Source organism: Nestor notabilis, unplaced genomic scaffold (assembly GCF_000696875.1).
Source record: "Nestor notabilis isolate BGI_N333 unplaced genomic scaffold, ASM69687v1 scaffold6856, whole genome shotgun sequence".
Classification (NCBI taxonomy): Eukaryota; Metazoa; Chordata; class Aves; order Psittaciformes; family Psittacidae; genus Nestor; species Nestor notabilis.
In genome coordinates, this window is record NW_009934204.1 from 72,318 (window position 1) to 85,377 (window position 13,060).

A 13,060-nucleotide genomic window follows, 5' to 3' on the forward strand; every position below is an offset into this window, starting at 1 on the left:
AATAACAAGGGGAGAGGACACAACCGCTCACCCCCCCCCGACCGATACCCAGCCCGACCCGAGCAGCGATCTGGGCCTTCCGGGTAACTCCCCCCAGTTTCTATCCTGGGCATGACGTGTTGTGGTCTGGAATAGCCCTTTGGCCAGTTTGGGTCAGGTGTCCTGTCTCTGCTTCCTCCCGGCTTCCCCTCCTCTCTGGCAAAGCATGAGACTGAGAAAGTCCTTGGTCAGAGTAAACATCACTGAGCAACAACTAAAACCATCGGTGTTATCAGCGTTGTTCCCAGGCTGAAAGTCAAAACCACAGCCCTGCACCAGCTACTGAGAAGGAGAAAAAATGACTGCAGTAGCTGAACCCAGGACAGTGAGAAAGACTTTCCTTGCTCTTGGGTCACCAGTGGGAAGAGCTTGCACTTAATGATGCATCAACCCAGTTCCTCATGAGATAAGCGGTAAGGGGTGTACTGCTGGCCTCAGAAATGTGGATCAAGGCATCTTTTTCAGTATTTATTCCTCTCATAAGGAATTATGCTGGGTTATCCCCGAGTGGCTTGAGAAGGCACAAAATAGGGTATCTTCTCCAACATCTGCGCTATCATTCACCTAAGTGAACCAAAACCATCCTTGCAGATTTCCACCTGGTTTGCTGCTGTAATTCTCCCTCTTTGATACCCACTCAAGAATGGAAGCTCTCATCCCCTTTCTTCAGACCCCCTCAAGTTTTGTATTCCCTCCCTCCTCCCAGAACCAGGATGTCTTCCTTTTCTGTGCTGGCCTAATCTAGGAGAGGCCAGCAGAGATCTTCATCTCTCCTTTCAGTGAGGGGCTGGGTCTTCTCCAGAATCCCAGTAGAGTTTAGAGAAGGCAGCAGTCCCTTTGTTTCATACTGCTGAATGTCTGATTTTCCTTTCTCCTGCCCCTCCACCTCAATCCTAAGGGGACATCATGGGCCCAGACCTTCAAAATTTAGACCAGCTACTCATGATGCCCTTTGGCTGTGGTGAACAGAACATGGTTCAGTTTGCACCAAACATCTTCATACTCCAGTACTTGAATAAAAGTAAACAACTGGTCCCAGAAATTGAAGATAAAGCACTGAAATTCCTGAAAACAGGTAAATATTGTCTTTTTTCCTTCTGCTCCAAAATGAAGGTGCTATAAATCAAGATTGTGGGCAATTGGTCTGGTAGCGAAGTGCAGGGCAGAAGTGGGAGCACTGCCAGAGCTGTGACAAAGAAAGGTATTACAGAGAATAAAGGATGTGTCTCATGGAAGGAAAAGTGTGCTTTTGCAGAAGCAGGACTTGTGTCTCTCACGGTTATTGAGGTACTAAGCCTGCTTTTTAGTGAAGGGTGTAGGAAATGATTTCCATCATTATGTGATGCCTATGGTTTGTTCTCTTATCAGTCTGAGGCAGATGGAAGTCCCTTGTGGAAATGGCATCAGCTGCTATTAACTGGAATAAAGAATGGCCTTTGGGGATAGATAGGAGTTCGGTAGCTTAGTGTTTCCCCATGTTTTAGGCCACATATTTTGGGGGCATGTCAGCTCTGTCCAGGTTAATCTGAATTTAATACAGTGCCAGTGTCTGTGTTCCATTTTGCAGAGTGCCTCACATTTCAGCCTGCCAGTCTCCTTACCCTGCTACGCTGCAAGCTTAGCAGCCTCCCATGGATAGGGTTATAGGCTTTTATTTCCTCTCCTTCCCCCTTTCTTTCTTGTACTGCAAGTGGGTCAGATATTTGGGAGAGGGAGACTGGCAGCAGCAGAGGGGCAAGATGGAGGGTAACCAATGAGGCCCTATGGAGGGTGGAGGAAAAGCAAACAGATGCAGACAGCGTTTTGCCGTCAGTGGAGCTGTGCAACTGCTTCTAGTCATGCTGATGTGGGGTGCATGGGGAGTGTGGGGTGGGAGGTTTGCCTCAACGTCTCTGACTGTAGGACCTGGTGAGGTCTCTTGCTGTGGAGCTTTCTTTCCACAGCCAGATACAGTCAGAGATGCTACAAGACCTCACACTGAGAGTCATGTCCTGGCACCCATCTTCATAGGTTACCAGCATCAGCTGCTCTACAAACATGATGGTGGCTCATACAGCGCCGCACATGGTGAGTGACCAAAGTTGCTACTGTCATCCCAAATCTATTATCCTTGTTGGTTCAGCTCCTGGCTGTGACATGGGATCCTCTGTGCTCTGCTCACAGGCTGACAGCTTTTGTAGCCAGGTCCTTTGGACAAGCCAGCTCTCACATCTACATCCATAAGGATCATGTGCACGGTGCCCTGCTCTGGCTGCAGAAGCACCAGCTGCCCAGTGGATGCTTTCAGAGTGTGGTGACTTGAAGGTTCGGCTGCCGGACATGGGAGTGGGAGCGGGAGAAACACAATGTGAGGCACAGGGTTGCTTCCCCAGGCTCCTTCTCTGTGCACAGGAGCACAAAGCAATGTCCCCATGGCCTAGCACAGCCAAGGCACCTTCCCAGAGCAGAATGAAAAAGCATGGTCTAAAACCACAGGCATTTCCTCTAGGTGAGGTTTTAATCATAGAATGGTTTGGGTTGGAAAGGACCTTAAGAACATCCAGTTCCAACCCCGGCCATGGGCAGGGACACCTCACACTAGACCATGTTGCCCAAGGCTCTGTCCAACCTGGCCTTGAACACTGCCAGGGATGGAGCATTCACCACTTCTCTGGGCAGCCTGTTCCAGTGCCTCAGCACCCTCACAGTAAAGAACTTCTTCCTTGTATCTAACCTGAACTTCCCCTGTTGAAGTTTAAACCCATCACCCCTTGTCCTATTGCTACAGTCCCTGATGAAGAGTCCCTCTCTGGTATCCTTTTAGGATACTTTGTAGGATCTCTGCTAGGATTTCTTCATTTTTACTTTAGTCAAAAGGCAGCATGGCCAATTGTGCCAGGGCACTTCAAGGGCATGGGGAGAAATATTTCTATATTTTAGTGCTTGTCTAGAATACCCTGGCAGCATTATCCCTCTGCTCATGCCTTACGATGCACAATACACTCCAGATAGTCCTGCCTATGTGCTCTAGTATGAGATTATCTGAAGACACAGCTGTTGTCCACCTCCCAAAAAGTATGACTTCTCGAGCCTGACATCCCTAAAATGATCCCTGCAGTGTAGCTGGAAATGCACCAAGCTGTTGGTGAACACGAACTGGGTTCATTGTCCTTGTAAAGGTAAAAATATTGCAGACTGGTCAGATTACAAGGTCACCCATATTAAATACAAGGCAGGTTGATGAAAGAAAGAGTCTGCTATTTTAGCAAAGCAAAGAGTTACACTTTTTCCCTTAAAATTTGGATGCCATACAAAAACAAAACCCAGACCCCAAAGTGTACATGTAGACTGTCCATCCTTGTCTGATTTTCATTAATTTCTCAGCTTGGGCTTTCTATTTGAACAGAACTTTTTGGAATAGGTTTTGTCTCCCCCCTCCCCTTACACTTCAAAGTTTCTGCTATTCAGTGTGAACAATGCTTCTCAGCAGCTCAGCCCAAATTCCCCTTCTCATTTTAGATGAGGTCGTGTCTCATGTCTAAGGATACAGGCAGAACTTCCCCAAGAACAAATGTCCTCTGATGGGAAAAGAGGCTCCTGTGAGCCTGTTTACCCATATTAACCTGTAACTTCTTACAGTCAGCTGAAGTGAATGTAAACTTGCATTGCTTCTTGTATGCAAATCCTGGGTCACAAACACTTTATTCGAGAGTCCAGTTGTAACATATTTAAGAAAATAAATAGATTAACAGTCTGTTTCATGCCCTTCTATGAGAATGCATGCCTAGGCTGGATGCACATTATGGCTCTGAGGCTGCCCTCAACACCAGACTTCCATTATACTCAGTAAGTGAGCATGGAATGCTTTCCTTCAGTCCCCTTATGTTCAGGAATTCCCTGAGGCATGCTCCCATCCTGTGTCACGTACACCATCCATAAGCAGTTTTGGGGGCTATACAATGGCAGGCAATCCGTGTGTGGTTTTGGCTTTTTCTGCTGTTTGTCTGTGTGACTTGCAGCGTGGTGTGGATGATACAATCTCGTTAACAGCCTATATTGCTGCTGCACTGGTGGAGCTCTGTCTGCAGAAGAATGTAAGTCACATCCAAACTCTTATAGGGCTTGGCAGCATGCTCCCCACGTCTGTGGTTTCAGGGAGTACCCAGCTTGAGTTGGTGAAAGGTTCTGCCATGTCCCACCTTTGTATACTATAAGCTCAATAGGAAATTGTTAGCTTGGAAAGGAGTTCTTAATATAAAAGGCCTGATTTGCAGCAAAGCAGAGCATGTGCCATTCCCAACTGATATCAGGGGAAACAATTGCCTCTGAAAATGGCTCAGGGCTTGCAGGGAGATGCAGTAGTTTCCATTAAACTGACCAATATAGTCAAAGGATAAAAAGAAGACCACCTTTCAGGTATGCAACCCCCCTTCTTCAACCTAAAATAAAAGCAGTGATCTTCAGGCCAAGTGCAGGCTCTTCGAGCTATAATGGGCTGATATTCCAGCCTTATTGGTACAGTTCTGAGAACAACGTTGTACCCCCTCATGAGCTGAGGCCCACAGAATGCAGATCTGACAGATCTGAGCTAGGGTGTTACCAATCACTTCCTACAGCTGGATTCTCAAGTGTATTGACAATCCCACCTCCCAGTGATATGTCCAGTCAGATCTTTGTTTTCAACCCACAGCGAGTGATGCTTTGTCCACTCTAATTCATGTTCCACAGCCCTGAGAGAGCTGCTAGAACTGAAATACACCAAAGATATAGCTGGGATGCTTGAGGGTTGGGAATATATTTTCACAACAACCTTTTTTTTTTGTCAGAGGAAATTCACTAGGTTGGAATTCCTTTCTCAGGTCACCATGCTGGATAATGCCGTACATTGCCCCAAGAATGTGACACTTGATAAAACAAGCCTTTATGTCAAGGCTTTGATGGCTTATGTCTTCACACTGAGTAAGGATATGCAGATGAGAGAGCAGCTCCTGCATATGCTGGAGAAGGAAACTGCTAGGTTGCTGTTTAGAAGATTTTGGGTTCTAGAGGCAATGACTTTTTTAAAGTTTGATATCTGTAGGATTTAATTGCAGTGATTTTGAAAATATAACTATTCTCAGATTGGCTTTCGTGTCAGAAAATGGTAATTTCTTGAAGCTGCAAGAGTCTCTAGTTTTCTCAGACCCAGGAACAATTTCTAATTGAAAGCAGCAGAAGTCATCCATGCTCAGTTTTTGTGGTCAAAGGACTCACTTGAGTTGTGATGCTCCCGTCATTCTTCAGCAATTCATCTGTAGTGCAAGAGACCTTACAGAGGAAACTTGGTTCACCATGTCTATTCAGCTGCTGGTCAGGGCATTTACATGCAGAATTCAAACCTTTTGACTGCTTCTGCATTGCTGCTGTACTCAGCTCAGGGCGCTTGTGTGGATGCATATTTATTGCTGTGCTGCTGAGCTTGGTTCATCCTCTTGTCTCTTTAATGTGGCAAAAAATCGACTTCTATCCTTAATGAGGATGCCAGGTGGGGATTTCAAAGCACCTAAGCTTATGGCTAGACATTTGGTTATAATATTTATTACCTGATTTGGCTTAAGTAGGTTTCTCCACTCATGTGTTCATATAGCAGTGTGATGAACTACATTGGGGACTGAAGAAATGAGACAGAAGAAAAAAGAGAGAGAGGATTTTTCTGCCTGACCAGCTCCAAGTGCAGAGTGCAGGTCACTGCACAGCCACTCAAGCTGCCCAGCTGGCTTCACAGGGTGGCTAGTGGGTGAACTGGCAGAAGTTGAATTGCACACATTGAGTGCCAATGCTTATTCAGAGCTGCCTCTGAGATAGTATATATTGAACAAGTGACTGGAGAACATCCTCAGGGGTGTCCAGTCAGTCTGATGGTTCTAACTTACCAAGCACTTTGGAAAATGTCTCCTTAAAGCCTTAGAGGATAGAGCACTACAAACTGCCTGTGGGTCAAGTCTTAGTTTTCTTTGGCTTTTGTTTCCACTGTTAATAGTTAGCAGTGGCTTGACAAGAGCAATGGAGTTGTAAGAGAGGGAAAGGTGTTGTCCTACATGTTTAAACGTGTCTGTGTTCTGCGTACTGAGTCTGAGGATGTGACTGCAATTTGCCTGCTGGTGAATCTCTACCTCAGAGGTTTATTTTCTGCTGGCTAGAGACACCTTTCACTATTAGCCTCACTAACAGGATTACAGTTGGATCTTAAAGAGGAGTTTGATGCCTTTTTAAAGAATCAAGGTTAATCTGTAGGTCAGCTGTAGCTGCATCTTCAAGACACCTTCTACCACTTCATTTAAAACTTCTTCTGCTTACACCAGCTTGGGAGTTGTAAATTATAAATCCCTCATGCAAAAACCTTCCTTTCTGATAAGCATAACGAAGTTATACTAGTCCATAGAGCCCCTGAGCTAAATTCTAAAGTCTTTATGCTGGTTTTAGGCAAACAAGTGATTTTGTGATTCTATTTCAAAAGTAAAGGTTTGTTCTGAAAACTGACTTGGAATTTAAAAGCATTTCAAGGTTTCACATTTGTACCATTGCAGGAGGAATCTACACTGGCACAATTAAGCTAAATTCTTAGCTGAATTTTGGTTAGCCCCCTACCATTACTACAGCAAAACATTTGACTGGACTCAGATGTATTCAATGCCTGTGAGCATAGACCACAGGTGGGAGGCCAGCTCTAGCTAAAACTGTCCTAGCCTATGCACTACATAGTGAGGTTGCCAACAAAATGAGTTGGGTAGTTTTGATCCTCTGGTAGCCCATCAGCAATTCTCCCTCAAAGAGTGACCAATGCTAGCACAACAGATACAACTGACTGGAAATGTATCCTGCAGCTTTTCAGAGCAGGGAGCTCTGTTAGACTGTCCTAGGGAAATGCAGAAACAGCGAAAAAGCTGTAGCTTGGGGACATAGGTTTGAATATACACAGTACGCAGAGATTAGTAAGACTAGGACAGCACTTTAAGCAAAAAGCTTCTGTTCAGAGTCAATCAGTTTCTAAAACACTGTTTTCTGGAGGAACTGGTTGAGGAATTGAGGCCTGGATCTCTCTGTGCTTTCAAAGGAAGAAGTGGAGCCTGTCATAGAAGGCTGGCCTTTCAGAGTACAAAAGCAACACGAGTGGTTGGCTTCTGTACTCTGAGGTGCCCTGGAAAGGTACGTGTATTTCCAGTGGTATACAGGAAACTGCCAGTCTTCGAAGGATGCAAGGGCAGGAGAAGTTGATGTTCATAGGTCCTTCTCTTCCACATGTTTCTCCCCCCATCAGCAGAACTCCTGACATCACATTCCAGTAGTGAAGAATCTTCTTCTTCTATGATTGAGACAATAGCCTACATCCTCCTGCCTCATGTCTCCAAATCAGACTTGGCATTCAATGAAGCCTCAGTAAGAAAGCTTGTGCACTGGCTCAGTGGACAAAGAAATGTCTTTGGTGGATTTGCTTCCACATAGGTAATAAGTTGGGGAAAGTCATGGGGGAAGGAGAGAGATACTGTGCCTGGAGTGACGTGCACACCTCTCGTGCACGCCACTCTAGATCTATCCTTTGCAGGCAGGCATACGTGAATGCTGCTTGGGAAGGGGAATGCCATGGGGAAACTCTCTTTCTGTGTGGTGTAATTGAGACTACCCAGGGCCTGAGACTGCTAACCCCAGGGCTCAGAAGCCACCCTTTCCAGGGAACAGAAAGTAATCCTGCTGCCTGTGGCATAGACCCCACCTTTGCACCTAGTGGCACAGACCCCGCCTGTGTCAGAGTGTGGACTGGGGCCATGAGGAGTGCTGTTCTCCCTTAAGCATCTGACCTGCTGTGCTGCATCTTGTACTCCATGGTTCCACAGCATGTGACTCTCTCTCTACCTTCAGGATACAGTTGTTAGCCTCCAGGCCCTCGCTCAGTATGCAGCCCTCATTCCTCAGGAGACCAGAGATGTAAAGGTGACGGTGAAAAGCAAGGAGGCTTCTCCATTGGAGTTCCATGTGCACAGGAACAGCAAGTTGGTCCTGCATCAGACATCTCTCCTTGCAGTCCCAGGGATGTACACAGTTCAAGCAACTGGCAGTGGCTGCATTTATGTACAGGTGCATGTATACAAGGAAAAGAACTGTCAGGTTTTGCCACTGACTGTTCAAGTGAGGTTTGGCTCTAAGGAGGCACCATAGCCTCAAATTCTGAGTAGGATTTGGTTTTCTAGGCAGAATCATGTCAATCTTGAAGGAGCTGTGGTATACTCTGTTGGCATGGTTTTATTGTAACCATCATGGTACCTTCATCTCAGAAATGGCTCAGCTTTGCTGCCCCATGCTATAGAGCCATGTCATTGTAAAGACACCAGTAGATCTGAAGGCAGGAGTGATGAGATACAGAACAGTACCTGCTTCTATATTGAACATATGCTGCTGATGTCATTGCTTCAGGAGCTGAGCACTGTGTATCTTCTGACCTGATAATCTTTGGATTGTTAGCACACACAGAGATAAGGAGAGATGGAGGCCCAAGGTCTTCTTATCTCAGTACACCAACACAACTGGTCCATCTTATTTTTCTGGCAGCTTTGATAGTGGTCTGCTTATAAGCCACTCATGCAGCAAAGAACTCAAGTCACTCCCTGTGAAAGCCTCCCTCATTGTGTCACTTCTGTTCAGCCACCTCTTCTGTTCAGAGGCTCTGCAAGTAGTGTATAGACAAGAGGACACAACAATGATTTGTTGTTAATGCATGTAGGAAGTAACTAGGACTCATACTGCTTGGCTACACTTGACTATAGTTAATAAGCATAAGACATCTGATGAATACTGCTGACCAGGCAGTCAGGCACCAGGCAGATGGAGGAAGATTGGCCTATGCTGCTTTTTGGAGGAGTGTGATCATCCCTCTTGCTGAATTGTCTTCTTCTGATTCTTTACTCTTTCTTTCTTTTGGTTTTTATAGTTGTTTTGTCAGTATTTTTCCTCTTGAGACCTGGAACTGCTAACCATTCTCATGTCAAGAGTTAAGAGTTATATTTCTTTCTCCTTGCAGGCAGTGTTTTAGCTAATGTACTTTCTCACATTTTAATGATTAACTTTTCTTTTTCAGTAAGACTGAGACATTGCTGTACTGAATGAGGCCTTGGATCATAGACAGCTGAGCCTCCATGCTGAGGGTTACATTTGGCAGATGTACCTGATGCTGTGTGCTAAACAGCATGTCTGAACATAAAGCACAGCTGGTGCCAACTGTGTTAGCCACTAGTCACCAATTCCTTAAAAACCGGAGGCATGGGTAGTCCTTTAGCCCATACAGGGAAACTCCAGGGCACTTCACAGAGATATTTTCTTCCCCACCAGGCCACTTTGTACTGTAACATCCCACCAGCAGAAACAGAAGAAGTCTTTGTTCTGGAAGTGGAAACAGTACCAAGAGAATATGACGGTGTCAGGGAACAGCTTTACATCCATTTGTCTGTCAGGTATGAGATTCCCAGACCAAAACCCCCCTAAAAACCTCCTGTCTGTGGAGACGAAGACACGGGGGAAGACTCTCTTCTTCTCCATAGATCCCAAAATGATCACGAACTGAGGCCTGGAGAAGCATGGGAATGCATTTGAGGTGTCTTGCAGAACCACAGCAACTATTTCGGTCAGCGTAGAGCAGCTCAACAGCCCCAAGAGTACTAGCAACTGAGATGGCAGTGTTCCCAAGTGCCGAGTTCCCTCCCTAGGGAACACTTGGCAGGCTGGGTTGAACCACCCCTGAGGTGCATTCTCCTGTAGCAACAATTCCAGTCCCTGTCCTTATTTCACTTGCCTGCATCTGCTTAGGATGAGTGTCTTGGTCCATATTCTCCACACCCTCCTGTCTTGAAAGTAACACCTCCATGTTGGAGAGGACTTGAAGCTGTAACACATTAACCATAACACATTCGCTGCACAATCTGTCTCAATATTGAGCAAGTAGATGGGGGCAAATTTTTGCCCCTTTCTCCTATCAGTTAGACATCCTGCTGAGCTTTCACTGTAGAGCAGGCCAGAGTTTGGAAGTGTTCATTAGTGTCTCCTAGACATGCTGTGATGCCTTCCATATCTATTGTGCTTCTCTCCTGCCTTTTTCAGTTACATAGGGGACTGTGAAACCAGTAACATGGCCCTGGTGGAGGTGGAGGTGCTGTCAGGGTTCATTCCTGTGAAGAGCTCTGTGAAAGCAGTAAGACTTTTTCCTCTGGCCTTCCCTGAAGATATGAAAATGTGTTTTTCTGATGTAGCTGAGCCAGAAATATCCAAATATCTAAGAACTGGTGGAGAATGGTATTTACTTATCTTGCTACAAGTTAATTAAACTAAGCAAGTGCAAATACAGTGGGCTATCTCACAAGGCAATTTTCCACTTGCGGAACTGACCGTGCAGTTTTTCATGTTTGGTAGTGAGGATCAGATATGCAGTAAGAGGTTAGAGAGGAGCTGAAAAGCACCTAGATAGAATCACCTGAGGGTGAACTGAGACCCTTCTCCATTGCCAGTGCCGTTTGTAGGGATACTCCATAAAGTGGTGTCGAATCCTGTAGAGTTGTACAACGACATGCTCCAGTGTTCCAGGAGATAACCAGGAAGATATATCATATCCTCCTCTTATCCATGTTTCCGTTTGCTGCAAGCGTTGAAAGTAGGAACATGGCTCAAGAACACTTGTTCCAAATGTGAAAAAAGTCTTTCTGAGGCTTTGTGCACCCCCAGCAATCTCAATGCCATTATAGCTGGGTTATGCAGGTCTTCCCCTGAGTAGGCTAAGTGCTTTGGTCAGCAGTGGTTCACTGACAAATACCATACTTGGTGTGAGACAACAGGGAAGGCAAATGACCTAATGCTAACCAAGCTCATCTCTTGTCTTCCTATACAGCTGGAGAAGATAGCTCTGGCAAAAAAGACAGAGGTAAAACAAGACAAAGCCACAATCTACTTGGAAGAGGTAAGAGAAAGACCACAGGGAGCTGCTTATTCAAGTAATAGCAACTGCAGTACTTTGTATTGGGACTCTCAGAGATCAGAAATGCAAATCTTTAGGCTGGTCAAGGATGCTAAAATTTTGGCAGAAAACAAAGAGCGTGGAAGAACCTGGAAAGATAGAAAAAGAAATCTCTGATGCGGAAGGAATAAAGTTGGTGTGTAGATGACTTCAGGATGGCCAGTGCATTTCTGCTAATTCCTATTCTTCTTTCCAGCTGGGTAAGACTTCTCTGAAGCTTAACATCTCAGTGGAACAAGATGTTGAAGTGCAGAACCTGAAAGCAGCAACAGTGCATGTGTACGACTACTGTAAGCCAGGTGAGATTTCAGTGATATAAGCAAAGAGAAACTATTATACCCCCCATTCAGACACATTTCTATGTCCCTTATCCCCCATCTCCCTTATTCCGGTGCACTTCTTCCTGCAACTCCAAGCTTGGTTTTCCTCTGTATAAAACTCTGACATTCAAGAAGCAGAATCAATTGCTTTTCTGTTCTTGAAGATGAGACTGCCTGGCACTATGCTTATGTTGTGGTGTGTATGTGTTCAAAATTACTGCAGTTTTTTACTTCCTCTAGCTTCAAGCTATGCCTCTGTGGAAAGAAAGCTGCTCTGTCAACTTAGGATGTCTCCTCCAGCTCCTTGGGTCTCTTGCAAATACTTAGACATTTATTTAAAATCAATGTTACATGCTGCCACCCTGATCCACCAGAAGGCAGAATTCAGTTCTGTGCTTTTCACGTGAAGAATCCTGCTATCCATTAGGTACTCAGAGGGTAACAGAAAAATATTTTCTTACCCTTTAAAGCTCTAAATGAACTATCAGCACAAAGAAGAGAGATCTTGGAGTTATCTTGAGTCTCTCAGTATGAGCCAAAACTGCAGATGGAACATTAAGAACTACCACTGAAGAATAAGAAAGCAGCACCACAGGCCTACATGCTGTATACTGAATTATATTCTTGTTCCCCTTTCCAAACCATGTCAAGAAGACAAGACTTCTTAATCCAGCATTTACAGAGCTAAATATTGTCACCTGCTCTCTTTGCTATTCCATCTTACACAAGAAGTTTTGTGTTTAGTACATACATTTTAGAAATCGATATCTCACGTGAAAATACTACTTATCTATAAAAAAGCAAGGCTGTTGGGTCACGGTAATGAAAGGGTCTCTACTTACAAAAATGTCTTTGCATTAGAAGGTATCAAAATGCATCCAGGGGCCTTTTACAGCTGTATGGGAGATACATTGGAAAGCGAGACCATTGGTCTGACCCCATGTAGATATTTTTCTGTTCCTGCATTCACAGTGTGGAAAGTAAAAAAATTAAGGTAGTGGGGTGGTTGTGTTAAAGTGTAAGAAGCTTGGCACTACCCTGCCACGCAGTTCTGCAGCTCATTGCTCTTTCTCTTTTGTTTCTACAGATGACCACACAGCAAGAGAATATGTTTTCCCTTGCAGTTCAGGTTAGTATTAACAGGCTTCCAAGGTGGGAACAGCTGACACGAAGTAGAGGACTGGTGGTAAGGAAGCAAAACACCCCACCTCTCCTCTGTACTTAATTCCATCAGGTCCTGTAGAGCCTTCTTGGTCTGCAGGTTGAATTGGGATCTACTCTGTTAGTGGGCATAGTTTCTAGCCCAGATATAATCTCGATGCAGACCAAGGCCTTAGCATACCATGGAAGGTTAAAAAGACCTATTTTTATTCCATTTCCATACACTCCTCACATGTGCAGTTCTTACAGCACCTCAAATCTGAATGCAACTGGAAATGCCTATGTCAGTGACAGAAAGATGACATCCTTTAAGTTCTCTTAGTTCTTAGACAGCTTCCTAAAAATTCATCAGGCACCTTGCCTTTTCTCGCTCTTTCTTTACACAGATATCTCAAAGAAAGTTCCTACTAGAATGCCCTGGCTCTGCAACCAGTAATCTGAGTTTTCTGCTTCCATAAGGAAAACTTCATTGCTCTGGCTCTCTACTGTGTTGGATGCACCCTATTTCCTTTGATCCTAAGTTTCCATG

The 13,060-nt window shown here is 44.9% G+C and overlaps 1 pseudogene; it reads left to right on the top strand.

Moving 5' to 3' along the window:
* Positions 1 to 12,499, top strand: part of LOC104407829 — a 29,660-nt pseudogene extending 17,161 nt beyond the window's left edge.
* The last annotated feature ends 561 nt before the right edge of the window (positions 12,500 to 13,060 follow it).